We start from the raw sequence: 25,538 nt of genomic DNA, 5'->3' as shown, positions 1-25,538 counted from the left end.
GACGACTATGTACGTATGGTGATGGCTCTCCTAGAGGATAACAACACATATCAACCATTGAAAGAAAATCCCACAGAGAAATATAAAAAAGAACTAAAAGCCATTTTGGACCAAGCAAAATTGCAAGATCTTATTACTAAAGAAGAGATGAAAGTACTCTATAATCCTCATCCTACGATAGCCACGTTCTATGCTATCCCAAAAGTGCATAAAAAACGTGACCCAATACTTGGCAGGCCCATAGTGTCGGGTAACCAAAATCTGTGTGAAGGGATCAGTGGTTATGTGGACCAGATGATATCCCCATTTGTACCAAGTCTGTCCTCTTACCTCAAAGATACCAAAGATACGCTGATGAAGCTTCAGGATATCCAAGTTAATCACACCACATTGATAGCGAGCCTGGATGTAGAAGCTCTCTACACCAGTATTCAGCATGACTTAGGCCTAGAAGCAATCAGATATTATTTAAACACAAAAGGCACACAATACCAAGAGCACAACACATTTGTTTTATCACTATTACAATTTCTGTTAACACACAATTATTTTTTGTTTGATGGTAAGTTTTATTTACAGACCACCGGGACAGCTATGGGGACGATCTGTGCCCCTAATTTTGCAAATTTATTTTTAGGGTGGTGGGAAGAACGCACTGTATTCACTGATGAAAATTATCAATTCACTAAAAATATACTATATTGGGGTCGTTTCATAGACGACGTCCTAATACTTTGGGACAGCACTAGTACACACTTCCTTGAATTTGTCAAGGTATTGAATGATAATCTTCTAGGCCTTAAGTTTACTGCAGAAATTGATAAAAGAACCATCAACTTTTTAGATCTTACTATTACATTAGAAAATGATGGGAGCGTCAATACCACTATATATAGGAAGCCAACCTCTACAAACAGTCTTTTGCACTGGCAAAGCTATCATCCCACATCCCTCAAAAAGGGCATTCCAATAGGGCAATATATTCGAGCAAAACGAAATTGCTCCACCGTGGAGAGTTTTGAGGAAGAATGTAAGCTCCTATATAATAGATTCTTGGCAAGAGGATATCCGAAGAAAACTCTACACTATGCGTACAACAGAGCTAAAAAAAGTGACATAACTACTCTACTTCACAGTGGCAAACAACGTGGAAGTCAAAATAGAGAAGTGGTACGATGTATAGGGAATTATGATGGACAGCACGAAAAAATACGTAACATCTTGGGACGACACTGGCACATTTTGCTCTCAGACGGTGAACTAAAAGAAGTCCTAACCCCGAGACCAGCTATCACGTATAGGAGAGGGCAAAATCTAAGAGAAAAATTGGTGCATAGTCATTTTATGCAAGACAAAAAACAGGATAGACCTACCTGGCTCCATACGGTGGGATCATACCCATGTGGTGACTGTAATTTCTGTGGAAGAATGATACTGAAAAAAGAATTTCAAAATCCAGCCGATAACAAAAAGTATCGGATTAAAGAGTACATAAATTGTAAATCGATGGGGGTAATATATGCCATTCAGTGTGGCTGTCCAAAAATGTATGTGGGGAAAACCACACAAGAACTCAGAAAGCGAATCTCCAAACACCTTAGTACCATTAACACTCTCAGTGATACACCCCTTGCAAGACACGTGCAAAACATACATCATGGAAACACCCAGAGTTTGGAAGTATGGGGGATCCAAAAATTAAAATTAGGCCCAAGGATGGGTAATTTGGATAAACGATTACAACAAGAGGAAGCTCGGTGGATATACCGCCTACATAGTCAAACCCCGCACGGTCTAAATGAGGGCTTCACGTACGTATCATACCTATGAAAGAGATTCTAAATAACACCTGTAACAAATAATAATATAAAAATGGATCAATATAGAACTTCATTAAATAGATAGGGGTAGCAGGGAAGTAGGCACCTCTCATATATAGCATTTACAAAGACTGCATGTTATATTGCTATGTAATACATTTTATCCTGTGAGGGAGCTCCCCAAAATAGTACCAAAAATGTAAGTCAACATAGGGACCTATTCATGTCTAAAAACAAAGGAAAAATAATACACATAATAATAAAATAAAATAAAACAAATGAAATATATAAAAAATAAAAAATACCAATATACATACCTGGTAAGAGCTGGATTGGATGGAGAGCTGTGGAATATGGAAAACGGTAGTAGACAGATACCTATAATAAATACACATAAGGTGAATCAGTATAGGATTAGCAAGCACCATCACTAATAGCGGCACTATATTTAGTTGCACAAGGGTGATTATGGAAGACGAATAGTAGATTCTCTACTATTCCCCCTATCACCAAACATTAATAAGTAAAAATAAAAAAGAACAGTAAACAACAATAAAAAATAATAAAAAATAAATAATAAATAAAAATTATAAAAAGAAAAAGAAAAAGAAAAAATAAAAAAACTAAATAATAATAAAATTAACAGTTGTAGGACTGATCAACTACACTGGCAAAAATTAGGGATTAGAAGGTGGACATCCTGCACTCCCACTTAGGAATTTAGAAGCATAATCAGCTATACAAATTATACACACTTAGGATTAGAGAGCATAGATATAACAGTATATAGAAGATTGGTGGATTAACTACTTTATACTATAGGCTAATCAGCTACTATTGGAATAATGGATCTAATAGGAAAGTTAGTAAAATTAGCACAAGAGGACCATCTAATAATTCCACATGTAAGTCCAGTAAATAGTAATACCCAACTGTAAACCACGCATAAACTTATAAAATTGTATATCATTAATTAAAATTATACAGATGGGAAAGTGTTAGATATGAATAGAAATCCCCCTCCCCCACCCTTTCCCTTCTGTGTCTAAGCAGGTACACAGATAATACTAAAAATATAGGGAGCATCACATAGCAAAATATATATGTCCAATAAATCACCAACTACTAGATCAGCAAATATCTCCATGTAAGGCGCCGAATATTAGAAGTAGAGAGGTAGTCCTGGAATAAGTAGGTGCAACAGCCCAACAGTAGGCATAATCTATATATGAAATGAGTAATTAGAGAGCAAACTGTACCTAAGCGATGCAAACCTGACCTATTGAAAGTATTCAGAACGTAAGACCAAGTGTCTGAGCATGCCCAGTGAACAGATAGTTCTACGATCTGCATTAAGTCTGGGCGCATGCGCACCGAGAACCGGAAGTAAGACGGACGATTATAAAGTCCTTGAATATACTGAAAGAATATATGGCAAGCATTATCAGCACAAGTCCAGACGCAGGCGCATCACTAAGATAATAAGAATGACAATATCATTAGAGTGCCTGGGCATGCGCAATGAGGGAGAACTCACGATCGCTACCAAGTCTATGCGCACGGACGGTTCGCGCAGCTGACTGCCAGTTTGTAGAAAAAGAGGTGGGAAGGTCTTACAAAAGGACATCCCACGTAACGCCAGTACCGATTGGCCGGGAGAATATGGTGAGATGTAAAAGATATGTTTATTGGTCCATGCAGTCATGACAAATGCTGGGAGGTTTTATAAGCCCAGTCCCGCCCCCAACACAAACACTGCCCATTCCCCTGAAGACGCCAAGGGAGCTTGGCGAAACATGTCGGGGGGAAGAGTGTTGTACATGTGATTTTAGGCAGTGACGTGCCATGTCGAGCTAAAGCGTTTGATATGTTTAGTAGTACTTAGTGCCTAGGGAGGACGCTCTTAGGTAAAGGAGCGCACTGTGGAATTAACAGTGCGCAACACAAATAACTGTGACCACTAGGAAAATTAGACCACAGATATTATTAGAGAAAAGAGCTCTAACGCCCCCTATTAGCCAATTAGTACAATTACACCACAGAATTGTGCAATAAGACAGGCACCACTGATAATTTTAATGTGTGAGTTCTAGTATTATTTTATGGGTACATAATAAATGTTAAATTTTAATACTGCTAACCCAGAGCACGTGTCAACCTAGAGACAATTAGTGGTCTCTGACCAATTGAAAATATAGTGAATGCATCTTGGACTCCCAGGTCGTTGCTGGGAACTATGTTGTCCGAGTTGTACGCCACTTTTACAGACTGATAAAAATATGCACAAAACCGCCCAAAAAATCAATTTTACAGGAAAAATGGTTAGGAAACATTCTTTCCTGTATATTCAATTGTATATAAAGTGCAAGTGCTGAAATAAAATTACAAGCAAGAGGCACTCCGAAACAGCCTGTATATCACATAATGGAGGGCCTCATTCTTATTGTGGTACAATTGTTCAGGTAGTGGGACTCTTACACTCATAAAGCCTATGCACTAAGTGAAAGGGCTGCCAAAAATTACAAGGAACCGACACTCCAAAACAGCCTTTGTTACACATAAAGGAGGGCATCATACACACCCTTGAAAAATTATGATTGATGGCCTGCTGGTGACCCTCAAAAACATTTGGAGCAAGGGCCTGCTGATCTGACCATCTAAAACATTAGGGGCGAGAGCCTGCTGCCGCATTAGTGACTCTAGATAACATCTGGGAGATTGCACGTCCCTGTGACGGCGACGATCCATTTGGATGTCTGCCCTATCATCTTTTGATGTTCTTTTCTGTGCCTACCATGGTGATCATGGGTAACGAGGAATCAGGGTTCAATGCCAGAGAGGGAGCCTGAGAAACGGCTAACATATCCAAGGAAGGCAAGCGGGTGTCGCTCAAATCAAACACTCCTGACTCGTGGAGGTAGTGACGATAAATAACAATACAGGACTCTTACGATACCCTGTTATTGGAATGAGTAATAAAAAATTACAGGGAATGTCACTGCGGCATTTTAGATGAGGAAACGTTATACAGGAGAGGCCCTGCTGCCGCTTTGTTGACTCTAGATAACTTCTGCCTGATCGCACGTCCCTGTGACGTCCACGATCAATTTGGATATCTTCCCTATATACTTTCGATGGTCTTTTATGCGCCTAACATGGTGACCACCGGTAACGGGGAATCATTGTTCGATTTCGGAAAGGGAGCCTGATAAACGACTACAGCTACTACTTCAAAGCAAGGCAGCATGAGTTGCGGGCCTGCAGGTGAGCTGACCCAGTAAAAGATTTGAGTTGCGGTCCTGCAGATGAGCTGACCCAGTAAAAGATTTGAGTTGCGGTCTTGCAGATGAGCTGACCCTATAAAAGATTTTAGGTTCGGGCCTTCCGGTGAGCTGACCCTGTTAAACATTATATGCTAGTGGCTGCAGGTGAGCTGAACCAGTAAAACATTTTATGCGAGGGCCTGCATCTGAGTTGACCCTCTAAAAAGTTCAATGCAAGAGCTTACATGTGAGCTGACCCTGTAAAAGATTTGAATCGCGGGCCTGCAGGCGAACTGATCCAGTAAAAGATTTTAGGTGCAGGCCTGCTGGTGAGCTGAGGTGGAACCGACAAACCCAACTTGATTTTGATAATTGCATTATTCTGCAGGTGACCGTCATACAGCTCTACAGATTTGTTTCCACCTGCATCTTTCTCAACAATCTGTGGCCTTAGTCTTTTATCCAGACTCTGTAATTGTGCCACTATGTGGCCTCCTCATGCTGCCATCTCAACACCATGTCACCTTGCCACTCATGTTTATCACCATGCTGCTGCTGATGTAGCTTAAAAGAGCTTAAAGTGATCACCAGGCCCACAATTTAATTATGGTTTTGTAATCGATAAACCAAACTTGCTTTTATGGGCTGCCTAAGTGGCGTAGCTAGAAATGACTGGGCTCAACAGCAAATTTTTGAATAGAGCTTCATCCCACAGTAATTTTTTAGCGACCCCTTCCTTTCATGCCGCCCCCATTCCTGTGGCTAGTAAAGATCGCTCTCTCAGACCAGGGCCAGAAGCTGTTCCATCTGTTTTATACACTGTCTATACTGTCACTGTATATCATTTCATTGTGTAATACTGTTGAGGGGGCCCGGACCAAATGCTTTAGTCCTCCTCCTCCTGGATAGGCCCCTTCTAGGTCAGGGCCCCAAAGCTGCAGCTTTCCCTGCTTCCCCTATAGCTACGGCCCTGGTCTGCATTAATCTGGAGGTGACCGTGATACAGCTCCACAGATTGTTTCCATCTGCATCTTTCTAAACATAGAAACATAGAATGTGTCGGCAGATAAGAACCATTTGGCCCATCTAGTCTGCCCAATATACTAAATACTATGGATAGCCCCTGGCCCTATCTTATATGAAGGATGGCCTTATGCCTATCCCATGCATGCTTAAACTCCTTCACTGTATTTGCAGCTACCACTTCTGCAGGAAGGCTATTCCATTCATCCACTACTCTCTCAGTAAAGTAATACTTCCTGATATTACTTTTAAACCCTTGCACCTCTAATTTAAAACTATGTCCTCTTGTAGCGTTTTTTTTTTTCTTTTAAATATTCTCTCCTCTTTTACCTTGTTGATTCCCTTTATGTATTTAAAAGTTTCTATCATATCCCCTCTGTCTCGTCTTTCTTCCAAGCTATACATGTTAATGTCCTTTAATCTTTCCTGGTAAGTTTTATCCTGCAATCCATGTACCAGTTTAGTAGCTCTTCTCTGAACTCTCTCCAAAGTATCAATATCCTTCTGGAGATATGGTCTCTAGTACTGAGCACAATACTCCAAATGAGGTCTCACTAGTGCTCTGTAGAGCGGCATGAGCACCTCCCTCTTTCTACTGGTAATTCCTCTCCCTATACACCCAAGCATTGTGCCAGCATTTCCTGCTGCCCTATGACATTGTCTGCCTACCTTTAAGTCTTCTGAAATAATGATCCCTAAATCTCTTTCCTCAGATACTGAGGTTAGGACTGTATCACTGATTTTATATTCTGCTCTTGGGTTTTTATGCCCCAAGTGCATTATCTTGCACTTATCAACATTAAATTTTAGTTGCCAGATTTTTGACCATTCCTCTAGTTTTCCTAAATCCTTTTTCATTTGGTGTATCCCTCCAGGAACATCAACCCTCTGTGGCCTTAGTCTTTTATCCAGACTCAGCCATTGTGCCACTATGTGGCCCCTCATGCTGCCATCTCCACACCATGTCACCTTGCGACTCATTGTTATCACCATGCTGCTGCTGATGCAGCTTAAAAGGGCTTAAAGTGATCACCAGGTCCACAATCTAATTAGGGTTTTGTGCACAAAACCAAAGTAAAAAATCAATTTTATAGGAAAAATTGATTGAAAACATTCTTTCCTGTATATTTACTTGTATATAAACTGCAAGTGCTGCCAAAAATTACAAGGAAGAGGCACTCCGATACAACCTGTATATCATATAAAGTAGGGCTTCATTCACATTGAGTTGCGGGCCTGCAGGTGAGCTGACCCTGTAAAAGATTTTAGGTTTGGGCCTGCAGGTGTGCTGACCCTGTAAAAGATTTAAGTTGCGGGCCTGCAGGTGAGCAGACCCTGTAAAAAATTAGATGTGAGGGCCTGCTGGTGAGCGGACCCTCTAAAAAATTTGATGTGAGGGCCTGCTGGTGAGCGGACCCTCCAAAAAATTATATTCGAAGGCCATATATGCAAGGGCATTATAAATGACGAATAAGCAATGCATTTTGATATGACAGAGGAGGAGGATGAGAAGATTCAACCATTTACCCTTTTCTGTGGTGGAAGGGGTGCATGGGAATACAGTCTATTAACTACATTAAAAACAACACATGTAAAGTTCCTTTATGTTCATCAGCATTCTTCTGGTGGAGTCGAGAAGTCATGGTCAATCCAGGCCTTGTTCACTTTTATATGTGTCAACCATTCAGCATTTTCAGTTGACAGGCGAATACGCTTATCTGTTATATTGCCACCAGCAGCATTAAATACACGCTCAGACAAAACGCTGGCGGCAGAGCAGGCCAGCACCTCCAAAGCGTAGAGTGCCAGTTCGTGCCACGTGTCCAGCTTGGACACCCAATAGTTGTAAGGCACTGAGGGATCATTGAGGACGCTGACACTGCCTGCTATGTACTCCTTCACCATCTTCCAAGAATTTTCTCTCCCTGTGGCAGTAGGCCGCACATCAGGGCGAGGGTGCTGGCGGGGTGTCATGAAACTGTCCCTGCCTCTGTTGGAACTTCTGTGTGTTCCCCTTGTCTCCCCTCCTCGGTTGGCCAAGGAAGTACAGACTCTGCAGCCAGCGTTGTCAGATGGAAAATTTTGGAGCAATTTTTCATGGATCTTCTGGTATTGTACCATTTTGCTCATCCTCTCCACCAGAGGAATGAGAGATGAGAAGTTCTCTTTGTAGCGGGGGTCGAGAAGGGTGAAAACCCAGTAATTTGTGTTATCTAAAATGCGTATAACGCGAGGGTCACTGGAAAGGCAGCCTAACATGAAGTCAGCCATGTGTGCCAGAGTACCAACAGGCAAGACGTTGACGTCGAAATCATGATGACTCTCCATCTCCTCCTCCTCCTCCTCCTCCTCTTGTGCCCATCCACGCTGAACAGATGAAATAAAGGTTCCATGGGTACTACCCTCTGTAGCAGAGGCAACTGTCTCCAGCTCCTCCTCATCCTCTTCATGGTCCAATTCGTGCTGAGAAGACGAACTGAGGGTGTGCTGGCTTTCACCCTGTGTAATGTCCTCCCCCATTTCCTCCTCTGCCACATTCAGAGCGTCGTCCTTAATTGTGAGCAGCGATCATTTGAGTAGACACAGCAGTGGGATGGTTACGCTGATAATAGTGTTATCGCCACTAACCATCTGTGTTGATTTATCAAAGTTTTTTCCACAACTGCCCTCTGCTGCTCACAAAGCCTGGCCAACATGTGGAACGTAGAGTTCCAGCGCATGCTCACGTTGCACAACAGTCGGTGAGCTGGAAGCCACAAGCGCTGCTGCAGCGATGGTAGACCGGCTGAAGTTGTGGATGACTTGCGGAAACGGGCACACTCGCGGCGCGCCTTCACTAGTAGCTCTGGAAAATTGGGGTAAGTTTTGATAAACCGCTGAACCACTAAGTTTAAGACGTGGGCTAGGCATGGGATGTTTGCCGAGCTCCAAAGCCACCACCAAGTTACGGCCATTGTCAGACACAACCATGCTTGGTTGTAGGTTGAGTGGCGAGAGCCACAGATCGGTCTGGTCTCTTATACCCTGCCACAGCTCTGCAGCAGTGTGCTGTTTGTCCACTAAGCTTCAGCACTTCAGCGCGGCTGGTTTACACTTACCCACAGCAGCTACACTGCTTCCAGCTAGCGACTGATGGCTGACTGCTGCTGGAGGTGGAAGTGGAGAAGGAGGCGGCGGAGGAGGAGAAGTGGGTGTTGGAGCCAGTAACATAGCTGCTGGCGGAGACCCTGATGGACGTAGGGCCCGCAATCATGGGACTGGGTAGCACCTGTGCCATCCCAGGGTACGACTCACTCCCGGCCTCCACAACATTCACCCAGTGTGCAGTCAGGGAAATGTAGCATCCCTGGCCACCAGCACTTGTCCATGTGTCCATGGTTAAGTGGACCTTCCCAGTAACTGCTTTGGTCAGGGAATGGGTGATGTTCTGGGACACATGCTGGTGTAAGGCGGGCACGGCACACCGTGAAAAGTAGCGGCGGCTGGGGACTACGTACCGAGGGATGGCCACCAACATCAGGCTGAGGAAGGCCTCAATGTCCACAAGCCTAAATGGCAACATTTCAAAGGCCAGTAATTTCAAAAGTTGAGCATTTAGTGCTATGGCCTGTGGGTGGGTGGGTATTTGCGCTTGCGTTCAAATGACTGTGTTATGGACATTTGGATGCTGCGCTGGGACTGGGAAGTGGATGTTGTTGCTGATGGTTCATGCGAAGGTCCAGGTGCAGAGCGAGGGGCATCCAGGCCTGCGCCTTCGACAGAGGATTGGACAGCAGTGCGGAAACAGGGGAAAAGGAGGCAGTGGTGTGACCCTCAGACCCAGATTGTGGACCCAGGCGTTCGGCCCACTTGTTAGGGTGCTTGGATGCCATGTGGCGGATCATGCTGGTGGTGGTGAGATTGCTAGTGTTCACGCCCCGGCTCATTTTGGTGCGGCACAGGTTGCAAACTACCACTCTTTTGTTGTCTGCACTTTCCTCAAAAAAGCGCAATACTGCGGAACACCTACCCCTTGGCAAGGTAGATTTATGCATGGGGGTGCTCGGTGTAATGGTTGCGGGCCTGTTTGTTGTGGGCCAACTTTTCCATTTTGAAACCCCACTGCCTCTTCCAACCTGTTGCGGTGCTGCGGATCCCTCCCCCTCTGTACTGCTGTCCTCGCTCGGATTTTCAACTTCTCATGTTGGGTCAGTTACCTCATCGTCAACCACCTCATCGTCTCCTCACTCTGCTCATCCTCCTGACTTGACCTCACCACAACCCCAGTGATTGACAACTGTGTCTCATCATCATCCACCTCGTGAACAAATGATTTTCATTCACCACCGTCATCTTCTTGACACTGTGAAGGCTCAAGAGGTTGGGAATCAGGGCACAATATATCAGGTCCCTCTTCAAGCGTGCTGGGCGCGAGGGCCAAATGTAATAGTGGCGCTGGAAAGAGCTCCATGGAATATCCGAGTGTGGGATCACTCGTTTGGCAAGCCTCTCCATGGTGGGAGGAAGGATGATCAGAGCGAGGATTCGGTTGACCATACTCTTGGTTACAGAGAATGGACTTGGTGGAAGAGAGGGTGGTGCTTAACCGACTGGAAACATTATCTTCAGCAATCCAACCGACCAACTGTTCACACTGGTCCGAATTATACAGTGTTTTCCTGCGCCGCCAAGCTAAGTTGGACATGAAGCTGGGTACGGTGGATTATATATATTTTTTATGGTGCACTGGCAGCAGGCACAGTTTAAATGCGCCTAGGGCCACGGTCTCTTCCTCGACCATCAGCATCATGCCCACTTCCACGTCCTTTAGTGCTCGCCTTCTTCATATTAATGGTTTTGTCACTAGATGTGGCGCAGATTTTTTTACTGAAAGCTAAAGACACAGTTTTCGGATGCAGGACAGTATATGTCACAGAACACCACAGAATATGGGCACTATTTTAGGCCCAGATTATTGGCATCTGCAGTAAAGACAATGTTTTCTGATGTAGTTTATATTTATATTTGTATTTTTCGCTATGTCTGGGCCTGACAACCACAAAAAGTGTTGAAGCACTGATTATGCAATTCACGGATTACACAGTTGACAGCACAAATGTGGATAGATTATGGGAAAAAAATTGTGTTTTCTGTATTATAATTTTTTCCCTCTATCTGGGCCTGACAACCACACAAGGTATTGAAGCGCAGATCACACAATTCACGGATTACACCGTTGACAGTAAAAATGTGGACAGATTATGTGAGAAAAATTGTTTTATGCATTTTACATTTTTCCCTATATATGGGCCTGATAACCACACAAGGTATTGAAGTGAAAATCACACAATTCACGGATTACACCATTGACAGCAAACATGTGGACAGATTATGGGAGAAAAATTGTTTTCTATATTTTACATTTTTCCCGATATATGGGCCTGACAACCACACAAGGTGTTAAAGCACAGATCACACAACTCATGGATTACACCGCTGACAGCAAAAATGTGGATAGATTATGGGGAAAAAAATTGTGTTTTCTGTATTTAAAATTTTTCCCTATATATGGGCCTGACAACCACACAAGGTGTTAAAGCACAGATCACACAATTCATGGATTACACCGTTGACAGCAAAAATATGGACAGATTATGGGAGAATTTATTTTTCTGTATTCTACATTTTTCCCTATATATGGGCCTGACAACCACACAAGGTGTTGAAGCACAGATCACACAATTCACGGATTACACTGTTGACAGCAAAAATGTGGACAGATTATGGGAGGAAAATTGTTTTCTGTATTTTAAACTTTTCCCTATATATGGGCCTGACAACCACACAAGGTGTTGAAGCACAGATCACGCAATTCACAGATTAAACCGTTGACAGCAAAAATGTGGACAGATTATGGGAGAAAAAATGTTTTCTGTATTTTAAACTGTTCCCTATTTATGGGCCTGACAACCACACAAGGTGTTTAAAGGGCTTCTGTCACCCCACTAAAGTGATTTTTTTTTTTGGGCTAGTTAAATTAGTTATATAGCGATATATGAAAATATAATTCTGTTCCTTACTTTGATCCAGCAGTTTATTCAAAAAACGAAGTTTTATCATATGCAAATTCGGTCTCTACCAGCAAGTAGGGCGTCTACTTGCTGGTAGCTGCTGCAGAAATCCGCCCCCTCCTCTTGTTGATTGACAGGGCCAGCCGGGATCTCCTCCTCCGGCCAGCCCTGTCGGCGTTTCAAAAATCGCGCGCCTGTGTTGAATCGGCGCAGGCGCTCTGAGATGAGGAAGCTCGTCTCCTCAGAACTCCCTCAGTGCGCCTGCGCCGATGACGTCTTCTATTTCGGTGATGTCATCGGCGCAGGCGCACTGAGGGAGTTCTGAGGAGGCGAGCCTCCTCATCTCAGAGCGCGTGCGCCGATTCAACACAGGAGCGCGATTTTTGAAACGCCGACAGGGCTGGCCGGAGGAGGAGATCCCGGCTGGCCCTGTCAATCAACAAGAGGAGGGGGCGGATTTCTGCAGCAGCTACCAGCAAGTAGACGCCCTACTTGCTGGTAGAGACCGAATTTGCATATGATAAAACTTCGTTTTTTGAATAAACTGCTGGATCAAAGTAAGGAACAGAATTATATTTTCATATATCGCTATATAACTAATTTAACTAGCCCAAAAAAAAAAAATCACTTTAGTGGGGTGACAGAAGCCCTTTAAGCACAGATCACACAAATCACGAATTACACCGTTAACAGCAAAAATGTGGCCAGATTATTGGAGAAAAATAGTTTTCTGTATTTAAAATTTTTCCCTATATATAGGCCTGACAACCACACAAGGTGTTGAAGCACAGATCACACAATTCATGGATTACACCGTTGACAGCAAAAATGTGGACAGATTATGGGAGAATTTATTTTTCTGTATTCTACATTTTTCCCTATATATGGGCCTGACAACTACACAAGGTGTTGAAGCACAGATCACACAATTCACAGATTACACCGTTGACAGCAAAAATGTGGACAGATTATGGGCAAAATTTATTTTTCTGTATTATAATTTTTTTCCCTATATCTGGGCCTGACAGCCACACAAGGTATTGAAGCGCAGATCACACAATTCACAGATTACACCGTTGACAGCAAAAATATGGATAGATTATGGGAAAAAAAATATTGTTTTCATTAATATTCTTCCTTTCTCTGCCCCTGACACACAGAAGGTATTGCTACACAGATGTCACAAGTCACTGCAGACACCTTTTATATAGCAAATAAATCACTATTTCGCAAAGTATATATAAAAAAAAAAAAATGGAGTACTACTTTGCACAATTAAATTGCTGCCACCACACATAATAGTCCTTAAAAGGAATTCACTGGAATATATTATGATCACAATCTCCCTACACTATCTGTCCCTTCCTAAGCACAGCTCTCCCTGACTCGCAATGAGCCGAACCCGCATCATCGGGTGCTATCATTGGGTGCTATATAGCACCCGATGACGCGTTCCGGCCAGCCAATCACTGTAATGCCAGTAGCCAACATGGCTACTAGCATTACAGTGATGGCAGTACTTACCTGCATGTTTATTGGCTGCTTAGCAGCTGCGAAACGTGCGGGAAGGAGACTCGAGCCGAGTACCACCATGTGCTGAGCATAGCGATGCTCGAGCCGAACAGGTATTTGGCCGAGCATGCTTGCTCATCACTACTCAGAACACTATTATTGCATCATGGGGCAAACAAAAGAAAAAATTATCCCCTCTTTCCCTGGCTAACCATTAACATTATGTGGTCAGTTTTGAGTTATCTCCAATCTCGTCCATTGCAGGCAGCTGTATAAGAAAGCCTGTAAAAGCATGCTGCAGATATTGTTACAGAAAGTTTTGCAACTGAAAATCTGTTCTGTTCATATTAATGGGGTTCTTTCAGTGGCAAGCACATGGATTTCTGCAATCCCCATTCATATGAATGGAATTTCTGCAATAAAATCATCTGTCCTCTTACACAGCAGACATTTACTATATCTAACGATATACACATATGAACCGGGTCAGCTCCTGAGCCCACTCTACACAATTCCAGTGCACCTATGACATACATGTGCATCATGGTATCCCAAGGGGTTAATAGTGATTTTCCATTCTTTTTTAATCAACTTCTGACCTTGACTGTATCAGAAACTGCCATAACTTTCGGAAAAATATTTTTGGTGAAACCATTGTGGTTCTTGAGATCACTTCCCTTCGAAGTAAGTTTGAAAACCTTCTGGTTAACCAGGTGGGAAAAACTAGAAGGCTTCACATGAGGTTGATGTAGAAACCCTTAATGAGGATTTAACACATAGGCTCAGATTTACAATTTTTTACTATTTTACTGTGTGCCCAAATCTAGCACATTTTTTGTGCAATAGTGTGTTTGGCTATCCTTTGTCCAACTTTTAAACACATCTACTAAAGTTTTGACAATTTTTTTATTTGAAAATTTCTGTGACAATTTATACAAACATTGGTTTAAAAATGTGCCTGAGCATCTTACCTCTTGATGTACTAAGGGGAACATTTATCGAACCTTGTTTGGTGGATTTTTTGTGTGGAAATGTAACAAGTGCTGTCTCCTTACCGCAACACTTAGAAGTGGAGTGAAAAGTTGTTCCGGATTAGATTACTTTTAGGTCACGTTTATGAAGTGTGACTTTTTAAAACCCCATACAGATATCCCCAGGTGCACTTTCACTGAAATAGGCAATACTACATTGGATTTGCACCATATTTATTAACACAGTGTGCCCCCGCCGATCTCCCATCTCTCTTCCTCTTACCCTCTGCTGTCTATGGTAAATTAGCAACGAACAGCAAGAGAGAATGGAGATAGCACGTGCGCGCCATCTCCTCATACAGCTGATTGGCGGAGGTGACAGATGTCGGACCCCCTCTGATATGATATTGATGACCTATCCTGAGGATAGGTCATCAATATTAAAAGCCTGGACAATCTCATTAATGTCATCCAATTTAAGCTTGATGTGCAGTTCCTATTATTTTATTTTTCTTTTGTATTTGTTAATAAAATAGCTTTATGCATTTTATTTACACTTCCAGTATTGTACTGTACTATTCTTTGCTGCATCATGATTACTATCCTTATTTTTCGAAGGTAAAAATAGTAAATTAACCTAATATCATTCCCATTATGCTCATTTATACTTTACATCTTCAAGTTCATATTAATAGATTTGTAATGTGCTTTTGTTTAGATGATTTTGTTAGGCAAATATGTGATTAAACTTATGACTTTGACCTAATATCCATCTGTTTAAAGGGCAATATGCCCATTGGCAATTTGGTCAATCTATTGCAATGGTCACTAATGCCAGGTGACAAAGGTTTTACTTACTGGAAGTCTGCATACTTCTACAAAAGACATCTGTTCAGCAGGAAGTTCTTAGCTAAAGCCAAATCCAAGACCGCATGCCCATTTTTATTACAGTATAGTTTATGTATTCTAAGAATCTGGAATATTGAAAAAAGTATATAAACAAGTTATAAATATTCAAAAAAAAATTCAAGTTCTATTTTTTCTCATCAAATTGACTTGTGATTTGTGGCAAGTGCCAAAAAATATATGGTATTGCACATTGTATACATTATATATTTATATGTTATCTGTTTATGGTGGCTGCTCTACTACAAAGTGAATGAGTGGCTCAATATGGAGTTTACATGCCGATGTAGTATGGCACAAACATTCATTTAACAAATGCTACATCTATACAGTTCTCACTAGTGTGTTTAAAGGAGTTGTCTGTTTTGGAAACCAGGAACCAGAAACCAGGGCAGGAACACAGAGATTAGTTAAAATTTGTAGGGTGATCCAGTAGCAAGTGTGTCCCTTGTAACCACTACAGGATAAATGCAGCAAATCTTGTGATGCTCACCATGAGTCATAAATAATTTGTTAGCTTTATTCTGAGGGTCAGTTTTATTACAGTGACACCACATTTACATGTTTTTTAAATTATGTTGTACTACATGTGCATTTTATGCTTTTGCAAACAATTACAATATTTTAACCCCATCAGAGCTCTGCAATTTTCAGGTTTTGCGGTTTCATTCTCCACTCCCTGCCTTCCCGAACCATTACTTTTTTATTTTTGCATTCACATAGTTGCAGGGAGTTGTAGCTTTATTTTTACTTATTTATTTTATTTATTACAGCTGGGACCTGAAGAGTTTGATAGAGAAAGGAGGCTAATAAATTGAATGTCATTGTCTTTATGTGACAGGTACATATTCTTGAGCCAAAGCCAGAAGTGGGTTGAAAGGAATTAAGAAATATAAAGCTAGGACATATACATCCCCTTCCTGTTGGAGCCACTTCTGGTGTCAGCTCAAAAAACTGTCACAAAAGCTGTCCCCAAAACTGTGTATGACACCACTTTAATCCTGACAGGCAAGCCATGCAGGTTAGTGTTGAGCGAGCATGCCGGGCCGAACTGCTGTTCGGCTCAAGCATCGCTATACTCCGCACATGGCTCTACTCGGCGCCATGCTCGAGTCTCCTCTCCACACGTTTCACGGCTGCTATGCAGCCAATAAATGTGCAGGTAAGTACTGCCCTCACTGTAATGCCAGTAGCCATGTTGGCTGCTGGCATTACAGTGATTGGCTGGCCAAAACACATCATCGGGTGCTATATAGCACCTGATGACGCATGTTCGGCTCATTTGTAGTCAGGGAGAGCTGTGCTTAGGAACGGACAGATAGTGTAGGGAGTGTGATCGCACTCTATTTAGTTGAAAAACGTTTCAAAGACCCAAAAATCCTTTTAAGGACTAATGTGTGTGATGGCAGCAATATAATATACAAAAAACAAAATGGCTGCACACCGTTATATATACAAACAATAGAGCTAAGAAATGGGGGTCATTCTAGATAAAAGTGGTACAATACCGACTATAAATGAGTAATGGAAGCTCTTAGCGCACATACGTGTCGGGCCCATCTACCAGGCGTCGTGCCTTCCGCAGATGGGTATTGTAGGAACCAGCTACAAATGTACACTGTCAGTTTCCATCCTCCGGCTGTAGTTGAGATCACATGATCGCGACTTGCGACCATGTGATCTATCCCCCTGACTTCGCCGGCCGCGTGACTGGCAGTGGGGTGTTAAAAGTGAGAAAGCAGGCCACACTAAACAGGCCCACAACTGTTCCACAACTGTTCCGCAGTATGGCACTATTTTGAGGAAAGTGCGGATGACAAAAGAATAGTAGTTTGCAACCTGTGCCATACCAAAATGAGCAGGAGCGTGAACACTAGCAACCTCACCACCCCACCACCAGCATGATCCGCCACATGTCATCCAAGTACCGTAATAAGTGGGACAAATGCATGGGTCCAAAACCTGTGTCTGCGGGTCACACCACTGCCTCCTCTTCCCCTATGGTACGTGCTGGCCAATCTCCCTGCACCAGGACCTTCGCAAGCACCATCAGCGACCACATCCACTTCCCTGTCTCAGCGCAGAGTCCAAATGTCATTACCCCAGGCATTTGAACGCAAGATCAAATACCCAGCCACCCACCCACAGGTCATAGCACTAAATGTGCAACTTTCAAAATTACTGGCACTGGAAATGTTGCCATTTAGGCTTGTGGACACTGAGGCCTTCTGCAGCCTGATGTCGGCGGCCGTCCCGCGGTACTCTGTCCTCAGCCGCCACTATTTTTTAAGGTGTGCCGTGCCTGCCTTACACCAACATGTGTCCCGAAACGTCACACGTGCCCTGACCAACGCAGTTACTGGGAAGGTCCACATAACCACGGACAAGTGTATTTTGCCAGGGACGCTACATTTCCCTGACGGAACAATGGGTGAAAATTGTGGAGGCCGGGAGCGAGTAGCACCCTGGAATGGCACAGGTGCTACCGAAGCCGAGGATTGAGAGCCCTAATTCCATCAGGGTTTCCACCAGCACGTACGTTAGTGGCTCCAACCCCCACTTCTCCTCCTTCACCTCCTCCTCCACTTCCACCTCCGAATTATCTGCGTGCAGCACCAGTCTGCCATCAGCCAGTAGCTGGAAGCAGTATAGCACTGCAGTGGGGAAACGTCAACAGGCCGTCAACTGTGCCTGCGGCCAGAGCACAAGAAAAACAATCATCCAGGATACCTAGCTTCATGTTCCAGTTTGCAGGGCGGCGCAGGACACGGCTCTTGAAGTCAGACCAGGTGGTCGGTTGGATTGCAGCAGATAATGCTTCCAGTCGGTTAAGCACCACCCTGTCTTCCACCAAGTCCAGTCTCAGTATCCCACACTCGGATATCCCGAAAAGCTCTTTTCAGCGCCATTCCTTGATTTGACACTTTTGCCAAGCACGCTTGAAGAAGGACAGATCTTGTGCCTTGATTCCCAAACTCTTGAGCATCCACAATCACTAGAAGATAACGGTGGGGAATGGCAATTACTGTTCAAATAAGTGAATGATAATGAGACACAATTGCCAATAACTCAACGGCAATTACTGTCTCAAGAGGTTGAGGAAGAGGATGAGCACAGTTGTCAATCACTGAGGTAGTGGTTAGGTCAAAAAGTCAGGAGGAGAGTGAGAAAGTGGAAAAGGAGGTGGTGGACGATTAAATCACTGACCCAACCTGGGAAGGTGGAAAGCCAAGCGAGGACAGCAATACAGAGGGGGAGGGATCTGCTGCACCACAACAGGCTGGAACAGTTAGTGGGGTGGCAAAAGGGAGAAGGCGGGCCACACCAAACAGGCTCGCAACTGTTCCCCGAGCACCCCCTTGCGGAAATCTCCTTTGCCAAGGGGTAGGTGTTCCACAGTCTGGCGCTTTTTTGAGGAAAGTGCGGACGACAAAAGAATTGTAATTTGCAACATGTGCCATACAAAAATGAGCAGGGGCGTGAACAATGGCAACCTTTTCACCACCAGCATGATCTGCCACATGGCATCCAAGCACCGTAATAGGTGGGCCGAACTCCTTGGTCCACAATCTTTGTCTGCGGGTCACACCACTGCCTCCTCTTCCCCTGTGTTATCTGCTGGTTAATCCCCTGTAGAAGGCGCAGGCGAGGATGCCTCCCGCCCTGCAAGCACCATCAGCGGCCACATCCACTTCCGAGTCCCAGCACAGCGTACAAATGTCCTTACCCCAGACATTTGAACGCAAGCGCAAATACCCAGTCACCCACCCACAGGCTATAGCACTTTCAAAATTCCTGCCATTTAGTCTTCTGGACACTAAGGCCTTCCGTAGCCTCATGTCGGCGGCCGTCCCACGTTCACTCAGTCCCCAGCTGCCACTATTTTTTAAGTTGTGCCTTGCCCGACACCACCATCTGTCCCGTAACATCACACATGCCCTGACCAACGCAGTTACTGGGAAGGTCCACTTAACCACAGACACATGGACAAGTGCATTCGGCCAGGGACGCTACATTTCCCTGACGGCACACTGGGTGAATGTTGTGGAGGCCGGGAGCGAGTCATTCCCTGGGATAGCACAGGTGCTACTGACGCCAAGGATTGCCGGCTCTATGTCTATCAGGGTTTCTGCCAGCACCTACATTAGTGGCTCCAACCACCACTTCTCCTCCTCCACTTCCTCCTCCAATTCCACTTCCGAAATATCCGCGTGCAGCACCAGGAATGGTTGTGTGTGATAATGTTCGTAACTTGGTGGCGGCTTTGGAACTCAGCAAGCTCCCACACATCCTATGCCTAGACCACGTCTTAAACTTAGTGGTTCAGCAGTTTCTCAAAACCTACCCAAATTTGCCTGAGCTACTGGTGAAGGTGCGCCGTGTGTGTGCACATTTCCGCAAGTCATCGACAGCTTCAGCCGGTCTGTCAACGCTGCAGCAGCGCTTTAACTTGCCAGCTCACCTGCTGTTGTGCAACGTGAGCACGTGCTGGAACTGGATGTTCCACATGTTGGCCAGGTTTTGTGAGCAGCAGAGGGCAGTAGTGGAATACCAGCAGCAACATGGTCATCACCTTTCCAGTCAGCTTCCGCTAATCAGAAGTGAGGGGTGGGAATAAGTTTTAATAAACTTTGAGGAATCAACACAGATAGTGAGCGGCGATAATGCTATTATCAGCGTAACCATCCCACTTCTGTGTCTACTCAAACGTTCGCTGCTCACAATTAAGGACAACGCTCTGAATGTGGCAGACGAGGAAATGGGGAAAGAAGACATTACACAGGGTGATAGCCAGACCACCCTCCGTCCGTCTTCGCAGCGCGAATTGGACGATGAAGAGGAGGAGGAGCAGGAGACTGTTGCCTCCGCTACAGAGGGTAGTATCCATGGAAGTTTAATTCCATCTGTTCAGCGTGGGTGGGAAGAAGAGGAGGAAGAGGATGAGGAGATTGAGAGTGACCCTCCTGATGACAACAGTGAAGTCTTGCCTGTTGGTACTCTGCCACCACACATGGCTGACTTTATGTTAGGTTGGCTTTCCCTCGACCCACGCGTCATACACATTTTAGACAACACAGATTACTGTGTGACCACCCTTCTCTACCTCCGCTACAAAGAGAACTTCTCATTTCTCATTCCTCAGGTGTAGAGGACGAGCAAAACGGTGCAATACCAGAAGGTCTTTGTTGAAAAATTGCTCCAAAAAGTTCCATCTGACAACGCTGGCGGAAGAGTCTGTACTTCCTTGGGCAACCGAGGAGGGGAGGCAAGGGGAACACACAGCAGTTCCAACAGAGGCAGGGCAACACTCTCCAAGGCCTGGGACAGTTTCATGACACCCTGCCAGCACCCTCACCCTGATGCGCGGCCTAGTGACAAGGAGGGAAAAGTTCTGGAAGATGGTGAAGGAGTACGTAGCAGACCGTGTCAGTGTCATCAGTGATCCCTCAGTGCCTTACAACTACTGGGTGTCCAAGCTGGACACTTGGCACGAACTGGCGCTCTACGACTTGGAGGTGCTGGCCTGCCCTGCCGCCAACGCTTTGTTGGAGTGGGTATTTAGTGCTGCTGGTGGCAGATAAGCGTATCCGCCTGTCAACTGAAAATGCTGACAGGTTAACTCTTATAAAAATGAACAAGGCCTGGATTGCCCCAGACTTCTCGACTCCACCAGAGGAAAGCGGATGAACAAAGGCACTTTAAATGTGTTGTTTAATGTACTATGTACTCAATACACTGTATTCCCATGCACCCCTTCCACCACAAAAAAGGGTATATGGTTAAATCTTCCTTTTCTCATCCTGCTCTTCCATCATATCAACATGCTTATTCGTTGCATATAATGCCCTCGCATATATGCCCTCGCATTTAGTTTTTTACAGGTTCAGCTCACCTACAGGCCTTTGCATATAATGTTTTACAGGGTCAGCTCTCCTGCAGGCCCTCGCATATAATGTTTTACAGAGTCAACTCACCTGCAGGCCCTCGCATATAATGTTTTACAGGGTCAGCTCACCTGCAGGCCCTCGCATATAATGTTTTACATGGTCAGCTCAACTGCAGGCCCTCGCATATAATGTTTTACATGGTCAGCTCACCTGCAGGCCCTCGCATATAAGGTTTTACAGGGTCAGCTCACCGGCAGGCCCTCGCATATAATGTTTTACAGGGTCAGCTCACCTGCAGGCCATCACCTACAATCTTTTACAGGGTCAGCTCACCGTCAGGCCCTCGCATATAATGTTTTACAGGGTCAGCTCACCTGCAGGCCATCACCTACAATCTTTTACAGGGTCAGCTCACCTTCTGATGACGACAGCGAAGTCTTGCCTGTTGGTACTCTAGCACACATGGCTGACTTCATGTTAGACTGCCTTTCCCATGACCCACGCATTATATGCATTTTAGACAACACTGATTACTGGTTGTTCACCCTTCTCGACCCCCGCTACAAAGAGAACTTCTCATCTCTCATTCCTCTGGTGGAGAGGACAAGCTAAACGGTGCTATACCAGAAGGTCCTTGTTAAAAAATTGCTCCAAAGTTGATAGGGTAGACATCGAAATGGATCGTCGCCATCACGGGAACGTGCGATCGCATAGAAGTTATCTACAGTCAACAAAGCGGCAGCAGACCCTCACCTACAAGTCCAGTCTCAGTAGCAAAGAGTCTGGTCAACACAATCCTCACCATGACGGCACACTGGGTGAACGTTGTGGAGGCCAGGAGCAAGTTGGCTGCTGGCACCAGACTTGTCCTACAATAGATCCTTGTTAACGGAAAGTGTACTCATTACAATAACAGGGCCTCTTGTTATTTATCGTCACTAGCTCCCCGAGTTGGGAGTGGGTAATTGACGCATGCTGCTGCCTTCCTTTGACGCTTGTGCTTTAATAACTTGACCCACCCTCTCTGGGTAGTTCACAATAAGGAAAAAATAGGGGCAAGGCAACAACAGACAATCAGATTTCAGCCATTGACCTCCCTTGGATGTGGTAGCCCTTTCTCAGGCTCCCTCTCCGGCATCGAACCCTGATTCCTCGTTACCTGTGATCACCATGGTAGGCGCAAAAAAGAACATTGAAAGTTGATATGGCAGACATCCGAATGGATCATCGCCGTCACCGGGATCGTCGCCATCACAGGAACTTGCGATCGCCTAGAAGTTATCTACAGTCAACAAAGCGGCAGCAGGCCCTCACCTACAAGTCCAGTCTCAGTAGCCAAGAGTCTGGTCAACACAATCCTCATCATGAAAGCACACTAAGTGAACGTTCTGGAGGCCGGGAGCAAGTTGACTGCTGGCAGCAGACTTGCCCTACCATAGATCCTTGTTAATTGAAAGTGTACTCATTCCAATAGCAAGGCCTCTTGTTATTTATCGTCACTACTTCCCCGAGGCGGAAGTGGGTCATTGCCGCGTGACCTGCTGCCTTCCTTGGATGCTTGTGCTTTAATAACTTGACCCACCCTCTCTGGGTAGTTCACAATTAGGAAACAAAAGGGGCAAGGCAACAACAGCCAATCAGATTTCAGCTATTGACATCGCTTGGATGTGGTAACCCTTTCTCAGGCTCCCTCTCCGGCATCGAACCCGGATTCCCCGTTACCTGTGATCACCTTGGTAGGCGCAGAAAAGAACATCAAAAGTTGATAGGGCAGACATCCGAATGGATCATCGCCGTCACGGGGACGTGCAATCGCCCAGAGGTTATCTAGAGCCACCAATGCAGCAGCAGGCCCTCATTTTAGATGGTCAGATAAGCAGGCCCTTGCTCCAAATATTTTTAAGGGTCACCAGCAGGCCATCAATCATAATTTTTCATGGGTGTGTATGATGCCCTCCTTTATGTGTAACAAAGGGTGTTTTGGAGTGCCGGTTCCTTGTAATTTTTGGCAGCCCTTTCACATAGTGCATAGGCTTTATGAGTGTAGGAGTACCACTACCTGAACTATTGTACCACAATGTGAATGAGACCCTCCATTATGTGATATACAGGTTGTATCGGAGTCCCTCTTTCTTGTAATTTTTGGCAGCACTTGCACTTTATATACAAACTAGAGGAATGGTCAAAAATCTGGCAACTAAAATGTAATGTTGATAAGTGCAAGATAATGCACCTGGGGTGTAAAAACCCAAAAGCAGAATATACAATTAATGATACAGTCTTAACCTCAGTATCTGAGGAAAGGGATTTAGGGGTCATTATTTCAGAAGACTTAAAGGTAGGCAGACAATGTCATAGAGCAGCAGGAAATGCTAGCAGAATGCTTGGGTGCATAGGGAGAGGCATTAACAGTAGAAAGAGGGAGGTGCTCATGCCGCTCTACAGAGCACTAGTGAGACCTCATTTGGAGTATTGTGCGCAGTACTGGAGACCATATCTCCAGAAGGATATTGATACTTTGGAGAGAGTTCAGGGAAGAGCTACTAAACTAGTACATGGATTGCAGGACAAAACTTACCAGGAAAGATTAAAGGACCTTTACATGTATAGCTTGGAAGAAAGACGAGACAGAAACTTTTAAATACATAAAGGGAATCAACAAGGTAAAAGAGGAAAAATTATTTAAAAGAAGAAAAACTGCTACAAGAGGACACAGTTTTAAATTAGTGGGGCAAAGGTTTAAAAGTAATATCAGGAAGTATTACTTTACTGAGAGAGTAGTGGATGCATGGAATAGCCTTCCTGCAGAAGTGGTAGCTGCAAATACAGTGAAGGAGTTTAAGCATGCATGGGATAAGCATAAGGCCATCTTTCATATAAGATAGGGCCAGCGGCTATTCATAGTATTCTGTATATTGGGCAGACTAGATGGGCCAAATGGTTCTTATCTGCCGACACATTCTATGTTTCTATGTTTCTATGTTTCTATAGGTAAATATACAGGAAAGAATGTTTCTTAACAATTTTTCCTCCATTTTTTTTTTTTTTTTTCAGTTTGTTCATATTATTGTCAGTCTGTGAAAGTATCGTACTACTCGGACAACATGGTACCCAGCAGCGACCTGAGAGTCCAAGATGCATCGAGACATCCACCCCATGCTGTTCCCGAACCAATTCGTTGGTGTTTCCATAAATTTCTGACCTTTTCCTATGAACCAGGCACCCTCCCCTCTTCAGAGCAGGGGGTGCCTGGTTTAATGCTCGGGTTCTCCCATTGACTTCCATTACACTTGGGTGCTCGGTAGAGCACCCGAGCATCCCGATGTGTTCAGCCAGAGCACCCGGGCACTTTGGTGCTCGATCAACACTAATGGAGGTTAATGAAAAATCTGGCCCATTAATAATGGCCCCTGCCCCCTTAACAGTGACCTCCACAGTGTCCACGGCTTTAACATTGACCTACACAGCGGCCTGCCCCTTTACAGTAACATCCACAGTGAACGCCTCTTTATCAGTGACCTCCACTGTGCCCGCCTCTTTAACAGTGACTTCCACAGCTCCTTGCCCATTTAATGCTAGGGCTACACGACGACATGTGTCGCACTATATTTTGTCTCAACAATTTTCATAATGATAGGCTATGGTGTCACACTGCGACATGTAACATGCTGCGACTGCAACATGACAGTCGCCAAAAATCCATCTAATATGGATTTTTCAGCGACTGTTGTGTCGCAGTCGCAGCATGTCACATGTTGCAGTGCAACACCATAGACTATCATTATAAAAAATGTCGCGCAACATTGGTGCAACATCAATGTCGCGCGACACATGTAGTATTGTAGTTGTGTGACTGTCGTGTAGCCCTAGCCTAAAGCTGACCTACAGCAGTGAAGAAAAATGGCTGGGTTGTTATGGAAACTTGGAGTAAAACTGTGTGTATATGGAGACTAAGGGTCTTCAAGCTTCTATTTGTTGATAAGGGACATGTGACCGTGTGTATGGCAGTCGGGATATGAAGAGAAAGACTTGCAGGCTTTAATTGAATAATGCAGGTCATTTTTGGGGAACGGTACGTCCTAGAGAGCTGAGACCCAGTGTAAAA

Source organism: Bufo bufo, chromosome 7, assembly GCF_905171765.1.
Source record: "Bufo bufo chromosome 7, aBufBuf1.1, whole genome shotgun sequence".
NCBI lineage: Eukaryota > Metazoa > Chordata > Amphibia > Anura > Bufonidae > Bufo > Bufo bufo.
Note: the sequence above shows the minus strand (reverse complement) of the source record.